At 48.2% G+C, this 24,630-nt stretch overlaps 2 long non-coding RNA genes across 2 annotated transcripts; one reads left to right on the forward strand and one right to left on the reverse strand.

Annotated features, from left to right (window-relative positions):
• Nucleotides 1-204: 204 nt before the first annotated feature.
• LOC138919989 (uncharacterized) lies at nt 205-9,366 on the reverse strand. Its single transcript, XR_011430572.1, has 4 exons — nt 9,101-9,366; nt 6,616-6,724; nt 1,021-2,904; nt 205-402 (listed from the first exon to the last, which is right to left on the reverse strand). It is a non-coding gene; the product is annotated as an uncharacterized lncRNA (long non-coding RNA).
• Nucleotides 6,199-14,839, forward strand: LOC138919990 (uncharacterized). Its single transcript, XR_011430573.1, has 2 exons — nt 6,199-6,691; nt 12,276-14,839. It is a non-coding gene; the product is annotated as an uncharacterized lncRNA (long non-coding RNA).
• Nucleotides 14,840-24,630: the final 9,791 nt, after the last annotated feature.

Genomic DNA, 24,630 nt, shown 5'->3' on the forward strand with positions numbered 1-24,630 from the left:
CTGCTGGAGACGGATGGGGAGGGGGGGCATGGGGATGGGGGGATGGGAATAGATCCAGGCTTTGGCCTGAAGCTTATACTAGCTGATGGGCCCGCTTTAAGAGGAAGAAGACAAAATTACCAACACAAAATCAGGCATAAAAGTAAATATTCATTTAGAAAAAAGAACCAAGTACTTTCTTAAATGCTGACACAAACCACAAAATCCAGCAAAAGAAATCCAATATTTTTATTAATTAACTACTTGGCACACTTTGGGAGTAATCAATTTAGCGAGTATTTAAGATTAGTCATTTCACAAGAAAACTTGAAATGTTTTAGCTCATGTAGGGAAGAAACTTGATCGCCATTTTCCCTTTTGACCACAGACTTCTTGATCATCTCTTCTTATAAATATCATTTTCTGCAGAGAAAAAAGAAATGGAACTCATTCTTTCTGCTAGAAAGGTCGATCTGGAAAAAAAATTAATTGACAGTTTAGAAACGTTTCTTTTGGCTCTGTCACCCATTATTGGTAATGTCACAGACTGTATTAGTTTGCTAGGGCTGTCATAGCAAAGTACCACAAACTGGGTGGCTTAGAAACGAGAAATTTATTTCCTCCCAGTTCTGGGGGCTGGAAGTCCAAGATCAAGGTGTTGGCAGCGTTGGTTTCTTCGGAGGCCTCTCCCTGGCTCGTAGATGTCACCTTCTCCCTGCATCCTCGCGTGCGTCTGTGTCCTCATCTCTTCTTAAAAGGACACCCGTCATACTGGGTTAGGGCCCACCCTAATGACCTCATTTTGACTTAATTACCTCTCTAAAGATCCTGTCCCTAAATACAGTCACATTCTGAGGTCCTGGGGACTAGGACCTTAACATATGAATTTTGGGAGCAACAGAATTCAGCCCATAATACATACCTTTGTAGGAGGGCTGTCAAATTTGGGGAAACCACTATCAAGTTTCTTTCCTACATGAGCTAAAAGCTTTCAAGCCATTTCAGGATTTCCAAGCATGGCAATTCATCTCAAATACTCACGAACTGATGCGTCTCATCAACCAGTTTGTCGGTGACATCCATCCTCATGCCGTGATGGTGACTCCGGGGCCACAGCGGGCGGGAGGCGTTTTCTGGGAAGCCATTCTCACACCTGGAGGACAGGTGTGGACAAGCGATGACTTGACCAAGCACAGAGATGACCGTGAGCCACGTGAAATATCTCACGAGGCCAACTGGACGCAATCCCAAACAAACTTCCCTTTGGCCGGCTCCCTCGAGGGCCACAGCCACCCAGACACCAGGTGATGCCTGGGGAAGTGTGCCAGGAAAGTCGAAGCAGAAAGAGACAATGGTCGTAGGGGCAGTAGTTCAAACATCATACTGCTGCAGATTTCACAAACGCGGCCCCGTGAACGCGGCGTTCCGGCCCTCCCCAGGGTTTTGGAAGGTGCCAGGGCAAGCGTCAGGCGTGGATGTTCAAACGTCATCAACTTCACAGGAAATCTGCCTCCAGGTAGGTCCAGGTTATGAGCTGTCCCTCCTCAAGCTCCACATGGTCCTGGCCAGGCCGGAGTTCCCGAGAGAGAGAGACAGCAAACGGGGCTCTTTTGGTAACGGAGGCTGTATTTGTTTCCTGGATCGCTGCAACAAATTCCCACAAACTGGTGGCTTCAAACAAGAGAAATTTATTCTCTCCCAGCTTTGGAGGCCACAAGTCCGCGATCAAGGCGTTGGCAGATCCACACTCCCTCCAAGAGCTCTGGGGAGAAGCCTCGCTCGCCCTGTCCAGCTTCTCACGGCTCCTGGCACGCTCTGGCTGCAGGCCGCATCTCTCCCACCTCTGCCTCCATCTGCCCCTGCCCTTCTTTCCTGGGTCTCTGTGTGTCTTCTCCTCTGTCTCTCACAAGGACACCCGCCATCGGATTTAGGGCCCACCCTGATCCAGGATGAACTCATCTAGAGATCCTGACCTTAATGACATCCGCAAAGACCCTTGTTCCAAATAAGGTCACATTCATAGGGACCAGGGTTAGGGCTTGGACATATCATTTGGGGGGACACTATTCAACCCACTTCAGGAGGGTCAACAACGTCCTCCCCAGCCATGGACTCTGGAGAGCAGGCCTAGGCCTCAGTGGTTTCACTGAAAAGGAACGACCACCTGCTCATGATGGAAATCTCTGCTTCAGGCTCTGCTGGATCCCAGCGCAACCGTCCATCACCCGCAGGACAGGGCTCAGAAAGCAGACGCTCCAGGGGCGGGTTTTTCTCCAACACAGCAGAGCTGTCCAGCTTCAGTCATACTCTCAACTCTCAGGAGGATTTCCATGTCCACAAACCACTTAATCAACGTTTTATTATTCATTGACTGTTTTTCTTCAAACGGATATATATATTTTTTAATTCAGCCTCATCCTAAGCAATACTATCCATGAAACAGTACCCACAAAGGGGTCTGATATGCCTCTTCCGTTTTTTTTTTCCAATACACACTTGAATGGTTAGAGCTTGCACACATTGATCCGTAGCTTTGTGCCCAGTGGTCTCTAAGCCCTGGTCAATTAATCCTCATGGCAACCAGGCAAGAAGGAGCTTTTATTATCATCCCATTTTACAGGTGGGAAAACTTGGGTACAGAAACGGCAGGTAACTTGAGCCAGCTAATTCAGGAAAGAACAGGGAGCTGGGAGGCAAAGGGACAGAGAAAAGAGACAACAGACCAACAGATGGTTCTTGGTACCTAAGAGGTGGGTGGGGAAGGGCGAGGCGGGGAGGAGAGGGAGGGAAGTGGAGTCTGAAGGCGCGTCCAGGACTCGCTTTGCAGAAGTCCACTTTGCCAGGCACTGTTCTCCCTTCAGCATCACATTGAGTCCCAGGTCTGTCCTGCAGGTCAGGGCTGCCCTCAGGCGCTCAACACAGACACTCAAGAAGAAACAGGAGAGGATGGGAATCATAAGGGCAGAGCGGGTCTGAGCCACTCCACCACACTGCCCTGCCAAGCCACTCCTTTACTGGCTGCTCTCTCAGCCCCCGCCCATCAAAGCTTACACAGCCTAGGCTGCCCCAGCTGCCTCTGCCTGAAATTTCCCCATCACCAGCTTAGCTTCTCCCTGCCCCCACCCAAATTCAGCCCGCAGTTCTCTCCGGCTCGTTCAGTGCTCCAGCTGGACCCGCAGACCGCCTTGAGCTCGAGGCGCCTTCAGCATGTCATTCAGAAGGGCTGCTGTGTCCTGAGTGCCAGGCACTGGTCTAGGCACTGGGGAGACAAGCAGGAGCAAACCAAAGTCCTGCCCTCGCACAGCTGACATTCCCTGAGGAGTGTCATAGTGCGGGGCCCCACTGCAACAAACAATCCTCAGGTCTCCATGGACTCATTTCTCCTTTTAAAAAAAGGTGTATTTCTCATTCACATCAGAGCCACTGCAGGTTGGCAGAGCAATGCTTCACGGACCCGGCAGCCCCTTCCAATTAATGGCTCCGTGGATGCCACCTAACAGTATCTATGGACTTCTTTGCGGAATAATGTTTTGAAATGTAAAAAATAAAATACATAGGATTATAAAGGACACCAACTATACTGAAACATAGTTATTAAAATATATTTTTCAGTTTGTTACACAGTAATATGCATGCTTCCTTATGAACACATTAAATGACAAGACATAGTAGCAGGTCTGACGACTGCTGTAATTTCTGAGTAATGAGGAGTATAAATGCAGAGGCAGTAAGCTACCCGCCAGGAGTCAAATTGGGTGGGCCTGCCACCGGTTTGTGTAAATAAAGTTTTATTGGCACACGGCCACGCTCATTTGGTTACTTAATGTCTGTGGCTGCTCTCGTGTTTCAAGGGCAGAGGTGACTAGTTGCGACAGAGATCACATGGCCTAAAATATTTACTAGCTGCATCTTTACAGAAAAAGTTTGCTGTAACCAATATTTTCGAGACATTTGCAACAACTATTGTGTAATACGAAAACATTTGTAAGTTCTCCTGGAAGTAAAAGGGACAGGGCTTTGCTGCTACTATTGTGGCTTTTTGGTGACCTTCATAATTAGCATCACATTCATAATGGAAGGAAATGATCATTTTTAATTAGAAGTGAGTGAAAATAGAGATGTGATCTTTAAAAATCCAAATTCAGGGGTCCCTCCTCTGCCTTCTAGCCACAGATCCCTTGGGGGTCATTGGACCGACCCCAGGTTAGAAAGTCCAGCTTAGAAGGCTCTGCTCCAGGGCCTCAGAGCTTCCTGTCCCCGTCCTCTGCTCCCACAGCCCCTGAGGGAGGAAAGCAGAAGGGAGGAGCCTGCAGGAGGTTTCCAGGTCCATCACTCCCACCACATTCTCTTGGTCAAAACTCAATCACAGGGTCACGCACACTTGCAAGGGATGCTGGGAAATGTAGTTAAGTGGTGTGGGGAGAACTTGCAACAAACAAACAAATGTATAGTATGTCAGAGGCTGATTAGTGCTATGGAGACAAATAAAGCCAAATAAAATGAATAGGGAGTTCTAGCATAGACCATGATTTTAAATAGGCTAGTCAGGAAAGGCCCCACTAAAAAGGCAACATTGAAGAAAGATCTGAAGATTCTAAGCATGTGAATTCCTGGGGAACAGTGTTGCAGGCAGTAGGAACAGCATGTGCAAAGGCCCTGAGGAAAGGGCAACTGTGATGATTTGAAGGACTGAGTTAGCCACACTATGCATTTTAATTGTCTGTTTCTTGTCTGTCTCCCCTGCTAGAATGCCAGCCTCGTGCCAAAGGGATTTTTGTCTGTTTTGTTCACTGCTATTTCCCAAGAGCCTTGAGCAGTGCCTGGCACACTGTAGGCACTTTATTGTGGAATGCTGCCCCAATGTGGCAGGATCAGTGCATACCAGGGAACCAGAGTATGAAATGAGGGCAGAGAGGTGTCCTGGAGCAAGGCCACTCAGGCCCATAGGCCATGGTAGGAATCAAAATTGTATTCTTGTAGAATAGAAAATTATGGGAGAGTTTTCAGCAGCAAGGGAAGAGCCCTGATTTTCATTTGGAAAAGATCACTCTGGCTGAGGCAGGTGGAACCCTGGCAAGGTGTCTGACACTGGGAATGTGGGTTCCACCCCACTGGCCTCCGGGGCAGCCGGGGAGGACGTGTTCTGAGAGGCGGGGGACGAGACCAGGAGCACTGTGCATCCCGGAGTTGCACTGCTGAGCAAGGCCCACCTCCTGGGCCTTCCGGAACGATCTCAGTCCCAGGGACCAAGGAGCCGGCAAGGGATGCGAAGAGCAGCCTCACCACCTACAGAGAGGCAGCTCCCCACCCAACTGGACCCTTCGCCTCATTACTGGCTCACCCTGTCTGCAGGCCCCAGGGAATTATAATTGTACAAATAAGTCCTGTCAACGCCTTAGGAAAAAGCGCAATTTGATTGCACCTTGATTGGTATTTTGGGGGGAGGAGGGTGTTCAGAGGAGTTGATAAATACAGTCATTATAAACACGCAAAGTAGGAGAGAATTTCAAACTCCGGCTGCAGCATCTTATCTGCATAGCTGGAGTGGCGAAACCGGGCGTCACCGAACACCACCGCGGGGCTCGGAGATAGCCCTGGACTGGGAGGCCCTGGCGGAGCCACCACTTGCCGGGTGTCCTTGGGCGTGAGGCCGGTCCCACCCGGCGTCAGTCTCCTCCAGGGAGTGAGGTCACAGGCGCTAAGCAAGTCCCAGGAGCTCGAAGGTCCTGGCGGGAGGAGACTCTGGGTGCGACAAACGGGTGCGGGGGTCCCTTCCCCGCCCCCTCGCCACCACCTTTGCCCCTGCGCTCTCTCCATCCACCGCCTCCGCGCGCCTGGCTGGAAGGCCCCGGGGAGGCCGCCGCGGTAATGACCCTCGACAGCTGCGCCTCCGCTGAGCAGCCGCCCCTCCCGGCCCCCGCCCGCCGCCCCGCCGCCTCCGGAGACAGGTTCGCACCTGCTCGGGGCCATTTCTCATCAATTAGGCCTTGGCAGCGCCTGAATGGGGCCCGGCGAGGGCGCGTCCCGGCGGCCCCTCCCCGGGCGCCCGGAGCGCACAGATGGCAGCCCGGGCGCAGCTGCCCGCCGGGCTCGCGGGGCCACAATCGGCCCAGTGTTCGCGGCCCCCAGGCTGGGCAGCGGCCGGGCACACCTGCGCGGCACAGATGGTGCGGCCCGCGGCGGCAGGCACCGAGGCCCCTCCAGGGACCGGGGGGCGGCACGAGAGCAGGGCCCCTCCCCGCAAGGCGGTTGCTTTCCGAGCTTGGAATCTGGGGCAGGGGCCACCGAGAAAATGGCCAGGGCTGCGGTACCAAGCCACGCCCTGGTCCCTTCACCTCGCCGCGCCCTGAGCCCCTGGCCAAGCCCCAGTCCCCCTTGCTGCAAAAAGAGCGAGTCCCTTTTGGTAACCTAAATGCCCAGCGATAGGGGATTGACTGGAAAATGTGTGCCACGGCTCTGCGGGCCACTGACACGCAGCCGGGGGAAAAAATATGCTAAAGAGGAAACGCAAGCCACAAATCAATGTGCTCAGTGTAATGCTGCTTTGGGATCCGCGGCTGAATTCTGGCTCCATCTCCTTGGAGCTATGCAAGCTTGGTCTGGTCCCTTCATCTTTTCCAGCACCGGTTTCCTCACCTGTGGAATGGCACTAGAGGAGAGCTGTTAAATGAGATAATGTCTCGAAAGAGCCCAGCAGAGGACATGGTACACAGTAAGTGCTTCATAAAGTATTTTTTCTTATTTCCTGTTATAAAAAATAACATTCTCATTGTTAAAAATTCACACTTTATCAAATTATATAAGATTCAAAGCTAAAGTATCCTATACTTTCACCTCCACCCGAAATAACCATCAGTAACAATTTTGCCCCATGATTTTTTTCTACATTAATAACTACGTACATAAGCATAGACTCCAAAATCAAATGAGAGGACAGTTCAACTTAGTGGCTAAAATCTTGGACTCTGGGGCCAGACTGCCTGCATTCAAAAAACCGGATTCTGCTAGGTGTCCCTCAGAAAACTACTTAACTTCTCTGGGCCCCGGTTTCCTCATCTATAACCTTGCAGGAGAGTTGTGAGATTCACCGAGCAAATGCACACTAAACATCTCAAACAGCACAAATAGAAATATTCACCCTATTGTAGCTACTATTTTGTAACTTTTTTTGGTAGTGTTTCCTACGTGTTTTTCTGTGCTGAAAAAAAGTCAAAGCAATCATATTCCTTTGAACAGCTGTAGAATCTGCCACCCCGTGACAGACCGTCACATATTTGAGGGGTCCTCTCTGAGGGGCTTTGGGGCAGGTGCCCCAGGGCTGCAGGAAACACCGCTGAATGCACATCTCTGTGCCCTGCTGTTAGATTCTCTGCAGTGTCGGGCCCTAGAGGTGGTGTGGAGGGGGAAGTCTCCCTGGCTCTACAGGGCTGGGACCAGGGTGAGGCAACAAAGGCACGAACCCACGCACAAAATTTAAGGGGACACCAAAAAAACCTCAGAAATCCGGATAAATCTTTTTTTTTTTTTTTTTGAGGAAGATTAGCCCTGAGCTAACTCCTACCAATCCTCCTCTTTTTGCTGCGGAAGACTGGCCCTGAGCTAACATCTGTGCCTATTTTCCTCTACTTTATATGTAGGATGCCTGCCACAGCATGGCTTGACACGTGGTGCTATGTCCGCACCCGGGATCCAAACCAGCGAACCCCGGGCCGCTGAAGTGGAACCGCTGAGCCACTGGGCCGGCCCTTTGGATAAGTCATATTTTAATGCAATATTTCTAAAAATCAAAATTAATGCTAAAAACAATTCATGAGGAACAAAATATCACAATTTCACAGACAGGATCCGGCAGAGCCATACGGAACTATACTGGAGCCTGTGGCCAGGGAAAATGCGTGCCACTGTGTTTATATTTTTCTGTATTCTTCAATGGTAATTTCTTCCAGAACATTGAAGTCGTTGACAAACATATATTGGAAAGTTGAAAACTAGGCATATTAAACTCACAGCATTATTTTATGTTTAAATATTTTCTTTCTACCCCAAACAGAATTTGTATCAATTTTAGGTTTTTGGCTTGAAAAGTAGCAAACTCGTCACTAATATTTTCAAATTCTGCTTCTGGAAAGAAATTAACCATGAAAAACAACGACGTAAAAACATCTAGCTATCAGGGAGCACATTTTTCCTTCAGCCTCAGGCTTCAATACGCCTCTGCCGGACTAGGGGCTGGATGTTGACAATCTGCCTTTCCAAAGGATGATAACAATTGATGCTCCCACTGAGGCCGACTTGGCTTTTCAAGCCTCCTTGGGGACTCAGCTGCTTTGAGTAGCGGGTCATTACCTCCGCATTTGGCCCCTGTCTGAGAGGAGCCGGGAGCTGGCCTGCCTACCTGGGCTGGCTTTCTGTCCCCACTCGTTTGGAGGGACACCCGGATGGCTCTGCCACAGCCTGGGCGGCTCAGGCTCCTGCAGGCTCTGAGCTGCGTCATCTCAGATCTGCAAAGCCCCTGCCCGCACTTCATTCTCAGCCAAACCTTTCAACTTGGGGGTACACCCACCCTAACATCCCTGGAGCTGCCTGGGGGGCACCGAAAGCCGCTCCTGAATCGACTGGATCTGGGACCCCTGAGGAAATCATCTCACTCATGTCCCCTTCTCTGTGGCAGCAAGAGCTGCTCTGCCCTTCACGTGTTTATCCCCTCTGTGGATCCCCTGAGCCGCTGCTGTGAGCAGCCCTGAGGGAAGCCGTGGGCCCGAGGCGAGTTAGTCACGGTCCCCGGAGATCAGAGCTGCAGAGAGCAGGGAAAACAAAGAATTTTCAATACCCTTTCATGTCTGTTACTAACTCGCCACATTGTCCCCGGAGAGCTGGGAGCACACGGGCCAGATGTAATTGGATGTCAAGGGGCATCGCAGTCTAACATACGAAGCAGTGGTCGTAGTAATAGTAATAATTAATAGCAATAACAGTAATGACAGAGTGTTTACTGTGCCCGGACTGTTGTAGGCACTTTACATATATTAATTCCTTCAATCTTCATCGGGACCCTGGGAGGCACTTTTTAGTTCCATTTTACAGACGAAGAAACGGAGGTAGGAGGGACTTGGTCACTTACCTAAGTTCCTGCCGATGACAAGTGGCAAAGCTGGGATGTGACCCCAGGGGCCGGCTCTGGAGACCCCGCTCTTGACCGCTACACTGTGATCTTCGATTCCTCCTTGTTCTCCCTCAGTCTTCCACATCGCAGAAATTGGCATCCCCCCAAAAAAGATCCAGGCACCATTTTTATTCCACTCTTACCCAATTCTTTTCACAACTGACTTCTTCTCATCACTCAGATGTCAGAGAACTTGGCCTGTGGGTTTCCCGGAAGCGGTCCCTGAGACACGGCTCAAGGGCGTGCGGTTTATTCGGGAGATGAGAGGCAATGACTCAGAGGGAAGCAGCAAATGAGTCAGGGGACAGAGCAGCAGGGTAGCTGCCTCATCAGCCAGTGACCACACGGGTGACCACAGCTTCAATCCTCGGACAAACCCAGGGAAACTGCCGAGTCCACCCCTCAGTTATCCTGCCCGAGGGGCGAGGGGGCTGGGGTGTTTCTGTGCTAGCGCCTGAGTCCCTGGATGAGAGCTGCTGGGGGCGCAGTGTTACACGGTGGGCTCCTCTTCCTGCCAGCAGCAAGGCTCCCACCGTTTCCGGGAAAGGAGCTCCCAGGCTCAGAGGCCGAGACTGGCAGTTAGAAGTTACTGGGGCATCCAGGGACCATTTTCCTTGTCCCTCCCATGCTCCTTCTGATCCCCTCTCTCCTGGTACATACAATGTTCTGGAGCAAATGTTGGTGTCCCCCCTCCAAAGTCATATGTTGAAATCTGACCCCCAATGTGATGGCTCTTGGAGGTGGGAACTGGGAAGTAATCAGCTCGTGAGAGTGGAGCCCCCGTGACTGGGAATAGTGCCCTTAGAAAAGGGACCCCAGAGAGCTCTCCAGTTCTTTCCCTGACAGGTGAGGCCATAACAAGGGGGTTGGCAGTCTGCAACCTGGAAGAGGGTCCTTGCCAGAACTCACCCACGCTGATCTCAGCCTTCCAGCCTCCAGAACTGTGAGAAATAAAGCTCTGCTGTTTATAAGCCACCCAGCCTGTGGTATGTTGTCACAGCAGCCCAAACGGACGAAGGCATAAGAGAAGACAGAGAAGAGAAAGAAGCCAGGAAAGCGTGCGTGACCAAGCAGGCTGCCACGGTGGGCAGCTGGGGCTGCGTCCCCCCCGGGGTGCTCTGGGAGGGAGCACGGGACACCTGCCTCCTGCGGGAGAGGGAGCAGAGGTGTTTATCCTCCAGCGCACATCTGTCCTTGGCTGAGGGCTGCTTCTGTGGGCATTCACTCGTCAGCAGTCTGGCTTGCCGTGAACGTGGGCCAGGCACACTCCTGGGGCCACAAAAAGAGCCTCGAGTGGAGAATTGGGGGTGTTTGCAGAGCACATTCTTTGAGGGGAGGAGGTCAGTGCAAGAGGATGTGGGTGGGGCACCAACAGTGGCTGCTCCAAATGGCTTACTCATCAGAAGGACAACGAGGAGATGACGGCCCTGCTGCTTGCCTGGCACCACGCGGGGTGATTACTTGTATAAACTTGCTCACGTAGCCCCATCGGTAGATGAGGAAGAAAAGCTTGAGAGAAGTTTGGACTTTGCCGGAAGCCACGTACCCAGTTAAACATGGCAGATTAGGATCAAAAGCAGGTCTGTCTGATTTGCCAGACCCAATATCGTTCCCTTCCTGTTGTTTCTCTGGATTTCTCTGCATCCCTGAGATTCGATTCTCCCCAGCCTGGCCATCCGGGTAATAGGTACCAAATCCGTTATGAGTGCCGAAGCGAATAAAACGCTAATCCTCATCAATAGATTAAACTGAGAAATGCTTAAAGCAGAGCTCTTCCTGTAATAAAAGCAATTGCGTTATTTCTTTGTAATTTGACTGCTCACATGAGCCCAGGAACCCGCCTGATGGCTTTACAAATCTGTGATAATTTCCTTCAACTTCTCCGTTTTATTGCTGTCATTAAAATCCCGTTGTGTTCTTAAAACAGGAAAAAAAAATGATTAAAACAGATGTGGCTCTTAAAGTTACAATATGAATTTTACAACCCCAGGTTTTATGATACTGAGAGAAATTTCAGCCACCCGGGTCAGAGGCAAGAAAAATGGGACCGGATTTCTGAAACGGGTTGGGGGGGCAGGGGGGGGGGGGCAGGGCGAGGGGTTCAGAATGAGAAAGACAGCCCACAGAGCCAATTTCCTGACCGTCACATCTCTCTCCCAACTGTGCAGAATGTCACATTTGCAGCACTCTCTCTGCCCCCCCCAAAGCCAAGACCCTCGAATACTGAGGCTTGACGGAACCACTTTCCCTCTCTCCAGCCTCACTTTCAACTTCCTCTTCCCAAATCATACTTTCCAGTGAAACAGTCTGCAGTAGTCTTTTCATCTTGTTTTTTTGAGGCGGCGTTTTGTCGTAAAAAGAGCATTGAGATCCAGGTTCCAGTCCCAGATCTTCAACAAATGCACCATGACTTGAACAGATCACTGAACTCGGGGCTCCTTCAGGTTTTTCATCCCCAAAACCAAGGAGTGGTCGCAGGTCTCAAGTTCTCCCTAGGGACTGCAGCTCCACGACCTCACCTGCAGGAGCTCGGTGCCCGGTGCAAAAGGAAGTTCTGGAGATCCGTTGCTCGAAGAAATAAGTGAATTCCTAAATTCACCTCTATTTTTCTTTTTAGAAAAACCAAGTTATTAACTTCTACTAATAATTGAAAAAAAGAATTGGAGAAGCTATGCAATTGGTTTCCTTTTTTTAAAAAAAAATAAATGATCAGACTGGCAATGATTTAAAAGAGCCAAACACAGTGCTGGCAAAAATATGGAGATATGGGGATTCCTCTATATTGCTGGTCGGAAGATAGAATGCTATAGCTCCCACTGTCAGATGTTAAATGAGTGTATCCTTTGAACCAGCAACTTCACTCCCAGGAGTTTATCTTAAGGAAATAATCAGAACACATGAGAAAACGCCCACAGTAACAAGTCCCAGGAAAAGAGAAAAAAAGAATATCAAAACATATGTATTACATCAGTCCAACTTCATGTTTAAAAAAATAACTGCCTAGAAAATAATTGAAAGGAAAAAACCAAAATGTTAAATAGAGGTGTCTCTGGTTGGTAGTGCTGTGGATTATTTCTATTTTCGTCTTTCTATATTTGAATGCTGGTCTCACTCCCTCTGTCCCTCCCTTCAGGTCTCTGTTCGAATGTCACCGCATCACTGAGTCCCTCCCTGACCAGCTGACCTGAAACAGCAGACCCTGCTCTGCATCGCCCGTCGCTCTTTTCCCCTTGCTCTCTTTTATTTTTCTTCACTGCTAGACATTGTATTTTACATGTATTTAATTATGTCCTCACCGTCTGTGCCCCGCAACTTGAGTGTCACGTCCATGAGGCCTGTGTCCCCAGCACCTAAAGTGCCTGGCACATAGGAGGCACAAAAACATGAATGACGATTTGAATGATGGATGACGTGTGCAAATACATATACACAAGGATAATCATTGCAGTGTCGTTTATAATAGTGCAAAGGTGAAGGCAAACTAACTGTCTAACAGTAGGAAATTGGTCAAATGTCATATATCTGTACATCGGAAGGCTACGCAGTATGTTTTTCAAGTTTTTAAACATCTATGTGTGTGTACACATGTCTGTGTATATGATTGTATTTTTCTCTCTAACAACAAAAGGAATGCGTGCTATTTGCAACAAATCAATCAACAGAGATCAGTCTAAAAAAAAAACCACTCATGCTCACCCTGAAATTCAACTCAGACCTAAGCTTTAGTCATTGAGTGAGAATCCTTCCATATACATTTTTCCTGATGCTCGTATAAACGACTGCCAACATATGGTCACATAAATAAGATCCCCACCCTTTCTAAAATTTGGTTAATCATTGTCCACTATAGACACTTCTGTGGGTTGACATACAATTTACTAATTTATTACACTGTGTCCATCAGGACATTCAGATTGCTCCCAATTGACTGCCTGTGTAATCAATGCTGCAATAAACATCCTTGGTGCTATGTCCTGATAATTTTCTTTATGTAGAATGGATTCCCAAATGTGGGATTTCTGAGTCAAAGGCTCCAAGCATTTTTAATTTAATAATACCATCATAATAATTTTAATTTAATAATACTTTCATAATACTCTTTAGTTGATGCTGCTTAATAATACTTCAAAAACCATTATAACAATTCACGTTCCACCAGGAATCTGTGACTGTTTTGTCACATCTTCACCAGCCCTGGGTGTCATCAGTCTTTTCACTTTTTGTCAACAAAAGAGCGTAAAGTAGCCCATGACTATTCAGATTTTCTTGACCATGAACAAGGTTGCAAATATTTTCAGGTATATTGGCCATTCTGTGAACACCCTGTGTCCATTTTGCATTGAAATGTTTATCTTTCTCTCATCAATTTCTAGGAGCTCTTTGTACGTTAGAAATATCATATATTTGTCATTTTTGCTGCAAATTTGCCCCGTGCTATCCTGAGTGTATATAAATGTTCTATGAAGTATTATTCAAATCTTATTGTTATTTTCCTACATTTAGACATTTGATCCATCTAGAATATTTTGTATGGAGTTATGAAGGAGAGTCTAATTTACATTCTTATAAATGGGCAGCCACTTACTGGAGTACCATTTTTTAATAAAATATCCTATTTCTCCTGAATTTAAATGTCACCTTTATATAGACAGAAATATATATATAAATTTCCCATATATACTTAGATTAATTTCTGGAGTTTCTATAATGTTCCCCTGTTCTGTTTATTCCCATGTTTTTCCTTCACTAGCTTTCTAGTAATTCAGCAGCCAGCAGCCAAGCAGAAAACAAATGGTCCACTCAAGCAGGACAAGGCAGGGGGGTTTCATAAAGAGGCTGTTTGCTAAGGGATGGACAGGGTTTATGAAAGCCAACGAAGGGCAGGCAGCAGGGGGCTAGTGACAGGGAAGCTATTACTATTGCTAGAGCTGAAAGGGAGGAGGGAGGAAGCCGAGGAATGCTGGAGCCAGCTCACCCCAGCTGGCAGCAGTCAGTTGTTAGCGTCTCTTTCCAGCTACTCACGACTTCAAATGGGTGACCTGAAATCAGCCACGGTGAGAATATTTTATACCAAGGAAATTGGCCAATGCTATCGATCAGAGCTCCTCGCTCCCAGAGCCTGCTGCTCAGCCCTTACCGGCATGCCCAGAGGAGGAAGTGCTTGCGTGGAGAGAAGAGCTGCATGGAAAGGAACTGCGGTCCTGAGTAGGACTGAGCCCACCCCCTGTAGCCACAGGGAAGGAGGAGGACGAGTCTGCTGACTTTGATCTCCTCCTACCCTCCTACCCTCGCAGTGCCTCCCGCGCCCAAGCTCCACATGTCAGAGGACTGGGGGGCTCAGACGCAGTCAGAGGGGTCAGCTTCCAGGGGCACGGAGCAGGGTGGAGACGGGTGGATCCAGATGGACACATCCAGCCCCAAACCCTTGACAATCTGGTAGGACTGCCTGTCTAGTCCCCCCACCCCATGGTCTTAATTTTCAAAAATTTCTTTGAGATTTTTATCCACATCCCCCAAAACTTTGTTGAGATAAGGGTTGGAATTTTATACGATTTAAAGATTAGTTAATCTTTCAAACAGGGAAGGACTGAAACTTTGTGAAATTAAATCTTCTCGTTCAGGAACATGAGATGTCTCCATGTACGCCATTTACTTTGACTTTTGTTTCTAATTCTTTAATAAAATCTTACAATTGTTTCCATATGAGCCCTGTCCTTTTATTGTTAGATTCTGTTGTATTTTATGGTTTTGATCACTGATACGAGTGAAATATTTTTCTATGTCCGTTTCTAACTGGTTATTCCTAATTTTTTAAAAAGCTATTGATTTCTTCATGTTAGATCATATTCAAGCAATTTTTATAAATTAACCATTTACAAATACCAAATAATTAGGCAAATTTTATTTTTATAAATAGACTCTTTTGAATTTTCTAAGCTTACACTGATATCATCTGCCAAAAAGATAATTTTGCCTTTTGTTTTGAATATTTACACCACTTATTCCATTCCCTTATATAATTGCATTCACTAGAAACTCTGAAATAACAGTGTGGGCAGCAGCCATCCTGCCTTATTTCTTATTTTACTGGGTCTGATTCATGTTTCATAGTATCATAGTATGTCAACGTTAATTTATAATAATTTTTTTTTTATTCTATTCATGTAGTTCCTTTCTATCCCTGGTTGTACTTGGAGTTTTTTCTAGGAACAGCTGTGGACTTTCATCAAATGCCATTCCAGCGTTTTTTATATAACCTCTGGCTTTCCCCACTTAATTTGCCGATATGATGAATTATATTGTCAGGTCTAATGATGAGTCGTTCCTGCCTCCTGAAACAGACGTTATTTGCTTGTAATGTGTTATTCTTTCAATATGCCACTGAATTATATTTGCTGACATTTTATTCAGAATTTTAGCATCTCTGTTCATAAGTGAATATAATCTAGAGCTTTGCTAATTGTACTAGGAACGGCAAACCTTGGCATTAAGGTTGTTCTTTGCTTTGATAAATGATTTGGGACCTTTGTGCCAAATTTTGTAAAACACTCAAATAACGTTTTGGTAAATTTTTTTTTTTTTTTTTAGGAAGATTAGCCCTAAGCTAACATCTGCCACTAATCCTCCTCTTTTTGCTGAGGAAGACTGGCCCTGAGCTAACATCTGTGCCCATCTTCCTCTACTTTATATGTGGGATTCCTACCACTGGCTTGCCAAGCAGTGCCATGTCCACACCCAGGATCCGAACTGGCGAACCCTGGGCTGTCAAAGTGGAATTTGCACACTTAACCACTGCGCCACCGGGCCAGCCCTGATTATGGTAAATTTTTAACCACTTCACTTTTTCCTATGGTTAGTTGTCTTTTAACATTTCTAACTTCTTCTTGAGTCAATTGTGGTCATTTATATATTTTTTTAAAATCACTTATTTCCTCTAGATTTTCCTTGTTTTTGCCATAGAGTTCCCAAATTGTTTTCTTTTTTTTTTTTTAAGATTTTTTTTTTCCTTTTTCTCCCCAAAGCCCCCCAGTACATAGTTGTATATTCTTCGTTGTGGGTCCTTCTAGTTGTGGTATGTGGGATGCTGCCTCAGCGTGGTTTGATGAGCAGTGCCATGTCCGCGACCAGGATTCGAACCAACGAAACACGGGGCCGCCTGCAGCGGAGCGCGCGAACTTAACCACTCAGCCATGGGGCCAGCCCCCCAAATTGTTTTCTTGAAATTATTATTTTACTTTCTTCTTTCTTTGTACTTGTATTTCTCTCTCATACCTGATGCATCTTATTTTCTTCATTTTTCCTCGAGAAGGCTCGCAAGGGATTTATCTCGTTTATCCCCTGCCCCGCCCCCCGGAACCAGCGTTTGGTCTTTGCCCTCAGAGGGGTGGGTGTGGCGAGATGGGAAGGGGCGTTGGGCACAAACGCCAGTTCTGCTGTTTACCAGCTGGGGGACGTTGCCAATCATTCACCTGGCTGAGCCACAGGCTCCTTATCTGTAAAGAAGAATCTGCCTCACTCCCGGGGCGATGCTGTAGACAGAACAGGAAAAGTCGGTAAAGCAGACAGCGCCGTTCCCAGCACACAGTAGGACCTCCGCGTGGTTAGGGTGCTCCAGAGAAACGGAGCTAAGATCTCTCTATAGATATATCGCACATATTTATGGCTTATCTAAATCTTTCTATATCTATATAGATATTTATATAGATATACAGAACCAATAGGAGATTGGTTCAATATATTGATATCGATATACATCTCCTATTGGTTCTGTTTCTCTAGAGAAACAATACATAGAGAGAGAGAAAGAAAGGAATTGCTCACATGATTCTGGGGACCGACAAGTCCCAGGATCTGCAGGGTGACTCAGCAAGCTGGAGACCCAGGAGAGCTGATGGTGTAGTCTCACTGCAAGCCTGAAGGCCCCAGAACCAGGACCACCAACGGCATACTTCCAGGCTGAAGGCCAGCAGGCTCGAGATCCAGGAACGGCTGATGTTTTGGTGTGAGCTCCAGTTCAGAGGCCATCAAGCAGGAAGAATTCTCTCTTACGTGGGGGAGGGCCCGCCTTTTTGTTCAAACTCAGGCCTTCAACTGATTGGATGAGGCCCACCTATGTTACAGAGAGCAATCTGCTTTACTCAGTCCACCAATTTAAATGTTAATCTCATCCAAACACAGCATCACAGAAACATTCGGAATAATGTTTGACCAAATATCTGGGCACCTGGTGGCCCAGTCAAACTGACACATAAATTTAACCCTCACATCAGTCATTAGGCACGCCACCCAGCCCAGACTGTCTGCTCCCAGAAGACGCTGCGCCTCCCCACCCGAGCACTGATCATACTTTATTTTATTTCTTCCTATTTTATGTTGTTATTTGTTGCTAGTTCCCTGTTAGTCTTCTCCTCGGTACCATCCATGCCACTAGGACAGGAACATGCCCATCTTGCTCACCCTTATGGCCTCACCACGTAGTTCAGCACTTGTACATATTACAGGGTGACAAACGGCTCTGAACGAATTGATTCTCCACCCCGTCACGATCTGATGTTTGCCATCGCGAGCTCTGGATGCGTCTCCCTGAGGCCGGAGGATTGCGCATTGTTCAAATCTGTATCGATAGGACTGGCTCTGAGACGGGCACACAGTGGGGACTCAAAAGATGCTCATTAAAGTGAATTCATCTAAAGTCAGCCGCTGAGTAGGACTGAGGGTGGGTCTCGCGCGGTGGCATGGGAGGGACGAGAGGATGGTGGCCTCTGTATGAAGTGGGGTGTTTTCAGTTGCAAGGGACAGAAATTCATCTCAAAAAGATTTAATTTAAAAATAAAAAGGGAGATGTTCTTGTTAAAAATAAGAAGGGAGATGTTATGGGCTTAATTAACTAAAAAACTGTCTATCTAGATATGGAGTTTAGGCTAAGTTGAATCCGGGAATTCCAGTGACATCACGAGAACTTCTCTCTCCGTCTTATAGGAGGATCCCCGTGTTACAGCGCCAGCAGCTCTAGGCGTCCATTCTGAAAGCTTAGCACACTCCATAGAAACAATGTCATTTCCCCAGGAGGCGTCCTGGAGATGCCTCACTCCCACTCATCCTGAACCTTTGGCCAAGAGGGTGGAGTGTTCCCACTGGCCAGGCCTGAGTCATGTGTCCCCTCCTAGAAGCTGGACGCAGGGTCATCCTTTCCTGAACCTGGCCTAGAATGTGCCAGCTTGGGGGTGGGGGGGCATTTTACTGGCCACAAGCACAAGGCGTGGGATAAGAAACCAAGAGAAGAGTTTTAACCCTCTATGGAACCCATAAACATCCATGAATCCCCGTAGTTAAGATCCAGCGTCTCATTTACAGAAACTTGACCCAGGCAGGAATATCAATCTTCCCTCAGGACTAACGAGTATTTGGAGGCAGGGGGTAGATTGTAGAGTGGTAACTCTTACTACCATCGTTGTGCTCTACTCTTCTCTAGCACCCTGAAACTCTAGCTCCCAGTTGCTCTGCGCCAGACCTGCTGTTGGGGTGTGCAGCCCCTCTCTCCTCTGCCTTGAGAAATCACTCAAGCAGCGTTGTCCTTTCTCCTCTTTGGAAAACAGAAGGACAAAGAGTAGGGTGCATTTTCCACCTCTTGGTGACAGCATACTTGAGAATAAAACGAACACAGGAGAGCAGAACCATGTGGCCTTGTGGGCCTGAACGCTGACCAGACACCCTGCTACCCTGGCTCCAAGGCTGAGCATGTGACCCAGGCAGGGCCAATCAGCACAGTTCATTCTCCTGACCCCTGAGATTGGTTCAGGGATGGACACGTGACCCAAAGCAATGGAACGAGGCTCAATCCTGGGAATTTGTTTAAAATTATTGAGGAAAAAAATGTTTTCTTCCCAGTAGAGTGGTTAAACTGGCAGGAAACAAAACTGGAGCTACTGAAAGCCATCTTACCATCACAAGCCTTTTTCTTTGTTTGTTTTTTAAAGATTGGCACCTGAGCTAACAACTGTTGCCAATCTTTTTTTTTCTTTCTTTCTGCTTTTTCTCCCCCAAATCCCCCCAGTACATAGTTGTATATTTTAGTTGTGGGTCCTTCTAGTTGTGGCATGTGGGATGCCGCCTCAGCGTGGCCTGACGAGTGGTGCCATGTCCTCGCCCAGGATCTGAACCAGCGAAACCCTAGGCCACCGAAGCAGAGCACATGAACTTAACCACTCGGCCACAGGGCCGGCTCCCCAATCTTTTTTATTTTTTCCTTTTCTTTTTTTTCTTCTTTTCTTTCCAGAAGGCTTTTTGAGAATGAAGCCAATACAGACAAAAACAGATAAGAAAGGCAGAGGGAGACTAAGTCCTTAGGACTTCCACTGAGCACCTGGATCCAGCCAGGCCTGAAGCCTTCACCCCCGTACTTATCCATTGTATGAACCAATAAAAGTCAGTTTTAGTTGAGTTTCTGTCACTTACAACTAAAAGAGACCTGAGTAACTCTGAAGGGTAACCTACAAATTCATTAGCAACTGATTTTTTGACCCGAAGGATCCCCTCTCATTGTTTTCACAGCCTCCAATGCTTCCACCATTGTGTCCGTAATCCTAGGGTGTGGCAACTGCCTCTTCTCGTGTCTGTCTCCCCCAAAGACTGCAGCTACTTGAGGCCAGAAACCTGCCTTTTTCATTTCTGTGTCCTCCAAGCCCAGATTAGGGTCCAGAACCAACAGTTCTTGGGAGCCTACAGTGTGGGGAGCTCACTCCCAACACTAATGCTTCCCACCCCTTAGGGAGACTGAGGCACAGAGTGGACACTTTCTTAGGAATTGAATAGGTGACAGACTCCAGATTTCAACCCAGGCCCTCCTAATTTCAAAGCGTCCTTTGCTGAATGCTTGTTGAATGAATGAATGACTCCACAGGCTGACCATGACACTGACCCTAAAGAAAGTTTAGCTTGTTAGTTCTCACCCACAGATCCTGACACTGGAGGACTCCCGGAATTTTGCTAGAATGTGCCATGGGGCCTGGCGCTCCTAGGACAGCTGCTCCACAGCTGCCTTGGGGCCTCCTTTTCATCACTGCTTCTGGGCCCCAATCCGCAGCCCCCTGGACCGCTGTTCTGAACAGCTGCCTCTGCCCGTCCCCGCCCTAAGCCCGGGCATGCCTTCCTGCGACAGCAGCTCCCGAGTTTTGTTTGTTTGTTTCTGAGGGGAGGCCTCTTTTGCAAATCCTCAACACCTTGATGCTGCTTCCCCCCGATCCAGGACTCCAGAAGACATCCGCTTTCTTCTCTATGGCCGTCCCTGTCCTGAGTCGCACGCTCCCTGCCTCCTGTTGGATGCCGCCGTCCTTCGGTTCCTCATGACACTGAATCTGCTTCAGTCCCCACGCGAGGCCGTGTCATCTCCCACGTCGAGGTCCCTGCAGCTCCACCCAGAGTCGTCTTCCTCATCCCAACGCCCTGGACCTTGCTTCCTTCTACTCATCGTGCAGACAGCTGGCCAAACCCTCTTCCACAGGGAGCTCCCCACATGCCCCCACCCAGGAACATCAGAAGCCCCCCTTTTACCCACCCCTAACATGTACTTCTCCTTAAGACCTGCCAACACACCTGTAATTACCCACCTGTCTCCCGCCTGCACACATCTAGGCCGTGCACACCATGGGGACAAGGATGCTGTCCCGCTGGCTCTTGGCTGTGTCCCCACCCCTAACACAGGGCTTGACACACACCAGGAGCTCCATAAATACCTACCGACTGGGTGAATGAATGCGATCATCTAATTTGTGATCAGATATGGAGGATTCTGACGGGTGAACAATCGGCCTGCCTCAGTTTACAAACTCACTGGCATGCCATCAGACACCTCTCAGTATTCACCTGGAGCTGGAATGGTGAGCAGCACAGCAGGTGACTTCTCACCTGGTCTGGGGTAGCATGAGGACACCTCCCACGCCCACCCCTCCCTGGGCTACCTCCCTCCTCCGGCCGAGGCCACACTTCCTGTCAGTGCAAAACTTCCTGCGTAACCTCTGCTCTTTCTCCCCGGAAAATCTCATCTTCTCTCAGCTTTGAAAGGATAATAAAGATAATACAAATCAGCATTCATCATGTGCCAAGCACTTAGCATGTTCCAGCTCCTTTAATCTTCCCACAAACCATATAAGTCGGGGTACAATTATTATCTCCATTTTACAGACCAGGAAACTGAGGCCCAGAGAGATTCAGTCAGTTATTCAAGGTCACACAGCTGGGAAGGGATGGAGCCAGCCAGTCTGACCCCAGAAAACCTCACCTAACCACTAAACTATATAATAATAACTTCCCCACATTTTTGACGGTGACTCATAGTAACAAACACTTTTTATATCATGACCCCATTCACACATAGGCCTTCACCTACCAAAGGCTGAAAAAGGTTTCACAAAGCAAGACTCACTTTTATTATGTGCTGTGCATTCTATCTAGCTCCTTAAAAATAAATGATGGTTATGACATCATTGTTGGGCAATTATTGGTTGTACATTTTAAGTAGGTTAAAATGAGGTATAGTCCACATTTGAACGTGCCATGCTGCTTTTTATTAGGATTTAAATTGAAAGATGTATTTGCGTATGTATGCATAGGTTGTCTCTTAAAGGATGCTGGGCTAGGTGGAATAACGACCCTCGAAATGTCCACATTCTAAAGCCCCAGAAACTGCAAAAATGTTAGGTAATGCGGCAAGGGGACATTGAGGTGGCTGACGGAATTAAAGTTGATATCCAGCTAACTGAGGTGGGGAGATCATGCTGGATCATCTGGGTGGGTCCAGTGTGAGCACAGGGGTCTTTCTATGTGGAAGAAGAAGGCAGGACAGTGTCAGAACGATGTGGCCTGAGAAAGATGCGGCTGGCTATTGGTGGCGTTGACGATGGAGGAGGGAGCCAGAAGCCAGGGAACCCGGAGGCTTCCAGAAACCCGAAAGACAAGGCAACCGATTCTCCAGGGGGGGTCCTCCTCAAAGGAACACAACCCTCGTGACACCTTGATTTTAGCCAGTGAGACCTGTGCCCAACTTCTCTCCGACAGAACTAAAAGATAATAAATTCGTGTCGTTTAAGCCATTAAATTTGTGGCAATTTTTTACAGCAGCAGCAGGACACCAATACAGATATCAAGGAACTGGGAGCACAGTTGCCTCCGGGAGAGGAAACAGTCAGCTGAGGGATGAGCGGAAACGCACAGAGTGAAAAGAGCATACCGTTTGAATTTTGAACCGGGTGAATGTATTTTTTTTTTAACTTAAATAAAATGTTTTGAATGTTTGCAGACTCCCTCTGAGTCTCCCCAGAACCTGGTCTAGAAGCCACTGATCTGCTCCATCCCCCCGGCGACATCGGTAATTCTGTCTTCCCAGCCTGAATCCCCTCTCCTCCGGCTCATTCGGTCTGACTTTCCCTCTGCAAAAACTCTCCCACCCTCACTCTCTGTCCACATGGTTTAGGGAGGTTGATCCGTGTCCCGGCGCCGCGGGCGGGTGGGGGCTGAGCATGTGACCCGGGCTCAGCCAATCAGAGCATTCCTCACCCAGCCCAGTGATTGGTTCAGGGTGGGCACGTGACCTAATCCTAGTCATTGAAAATGTCCCCTCTCCCTGTGCGCCGTGAACCGTTTCGGGATGGGCATGTGATCCAAGTAGAAAGAATCAGAGTCCAACTCAGGACTCAGGACATAACTAACAGCAAAGGGGGCTGTTGAACTAGTGAGAGGTAAACCTGGAGCTGGTGGGTCCCTCTTTGCCACCAGCTGGGGAAAAGTACACCTGAGAGTGAAATCAAGACGAAGGATGTCAGAGCCAAGAGATGAAAAGAGCCAGACTCCTGAGGCATTGACAGAACACCTGGATCCAGCTGTGCCTGAAGCCATATATAGTTCTATAAACGGGTAAAATCCCTTTTGTGACTTACATCAGTTTGATTTTTTTTCATCACTTACAACCAAAAAACCACTGATATACTACTCATTTTGCAAATGAGGAAACAGAGACCCAGAGCAGGTGTATGGCTTGTCCAAGTTCCTGCAGAGAGTCTGTGGCATAGCTGGAGACAGAGTTTGTTCCTGACTCACAGGTACTTTTGCCACCAGAGCACAGTCGGCCTTTCGCTGACCCTCCTCCCATCCACACCTCCCCCGCACTCAGCGTCCCAGAATCTGATCTCACCGTCCCTTAGCTTGGACCAGATCTCCTTTGCATGGGGAGGGGGAAGAAGTGAGGAATGACCCTCAGTGTAAAACAGAAGATGTTTTACGAGGCACCCCAAATCTCCACGACCTGGGGGACAACATGGAGACACTTTCCAAAAACCCCACCCAGTTCATACTCAGCGAGCATGTGAGATCTCAGCTTGGACCGCACTGCCGGGGATTGTGAAAAGATTAAATCGGCCTGTTACGGGCCTGGACATCTCCCAAACGGGAGGACGAGGGCCCTAGGAAGGGGGGTGGTTTGCTGGTGGGGCAGGACCCTCGCAGGAGCTGTGGCCATGCTCTCAAAGTCAAGATAAGAGAGGGTCACCTGGAGAAAGGAGGACTTGTAAGCAGAGGAGATAGCCCCATCATTTAGAAACAGTGCGGCGCAGGCATTGACCAATCAGAACAGCCGCGGACAAGAAACAAGCCAATCAGAACCGTCACCAGGCAGAACAGCCTCACTCCTCTGGGAAGGCCTCTGGGGAGAGCCTTTCGGCTCTAGGCCTGCGCTCTGGAGGGAAACTAAAAGTCATCTTAGCTGCGCTGAGTGCCTACTCTGTGCCAGCGCAGCCCTGGGCCCTCCACAGGCTTTAGCCCAAACCATCCTCACTCCGAACAAGTCTTTGAAGCAAGTGCCATTTTATGCCCCTTTAACAGATGAAGAAACTGAGGCTCAGAGACGCTAGTTAATTTGTCCCAGTCAAATAGCTGGTCAGTGGCAAAGCTGGACTTCGAACCCAGGTTCCAAAGCCCAGGCTGGACTGGCTACCTAATTTTCAGAGCCCAGTGGAAAGAGAAAATGTGGGAGCGCTTTTTAAAAAATTATGAAGAATTTCAAGATGGTGACAGCACAGCATTAACCCAAGTGCAGGACCATTCGAAGCTGAGGCCTGTGTGACTGTGCAGGTCCCACCTATAAAGCTGAGCTTGGCCCCAGCCCTTAACCAGGAATGGCCTCCCCTAAGGCCACAGGCCACGCAGTTTGCAAGGGAGCCACCGTGGAGACAGGAGCTGAGGGAGGAAGCGTGGCGGCCTCTCCCAAGGCTGGGGGACCTGAGAGGCGCCTAGTAGTAGTGTCTAGACCAGTGCTTCATTGCTTTTCATTATTGCCTCCCTGAGGAGCCTCTTTAGACATTTTTTCCCTAATTCTGCCTCCCCTCCATGGAATTTCAATGCCACAGATGTACTATTTATCTGTGTTTTACACATAAAGAGAGTAAGGGTTTTGTTGCCCCTTAAGAACCAATTTTCAATCCCTTGGGGGCAAAACTCTC

This window comes from Equus caballus, chromosome 22 (assembly GCF_041296265.1).
Source record: "Equus caballus isolate H_3958 breed thoroughbred chromosome 22, TB-T2T, whole genome shotgun sequence".
NCBI classification, from domain to species: Eukaryota; Metazoa; Chordata; class Mammalia; order Perissodactyla; family Equidae; genus Equus; species Equus caballus.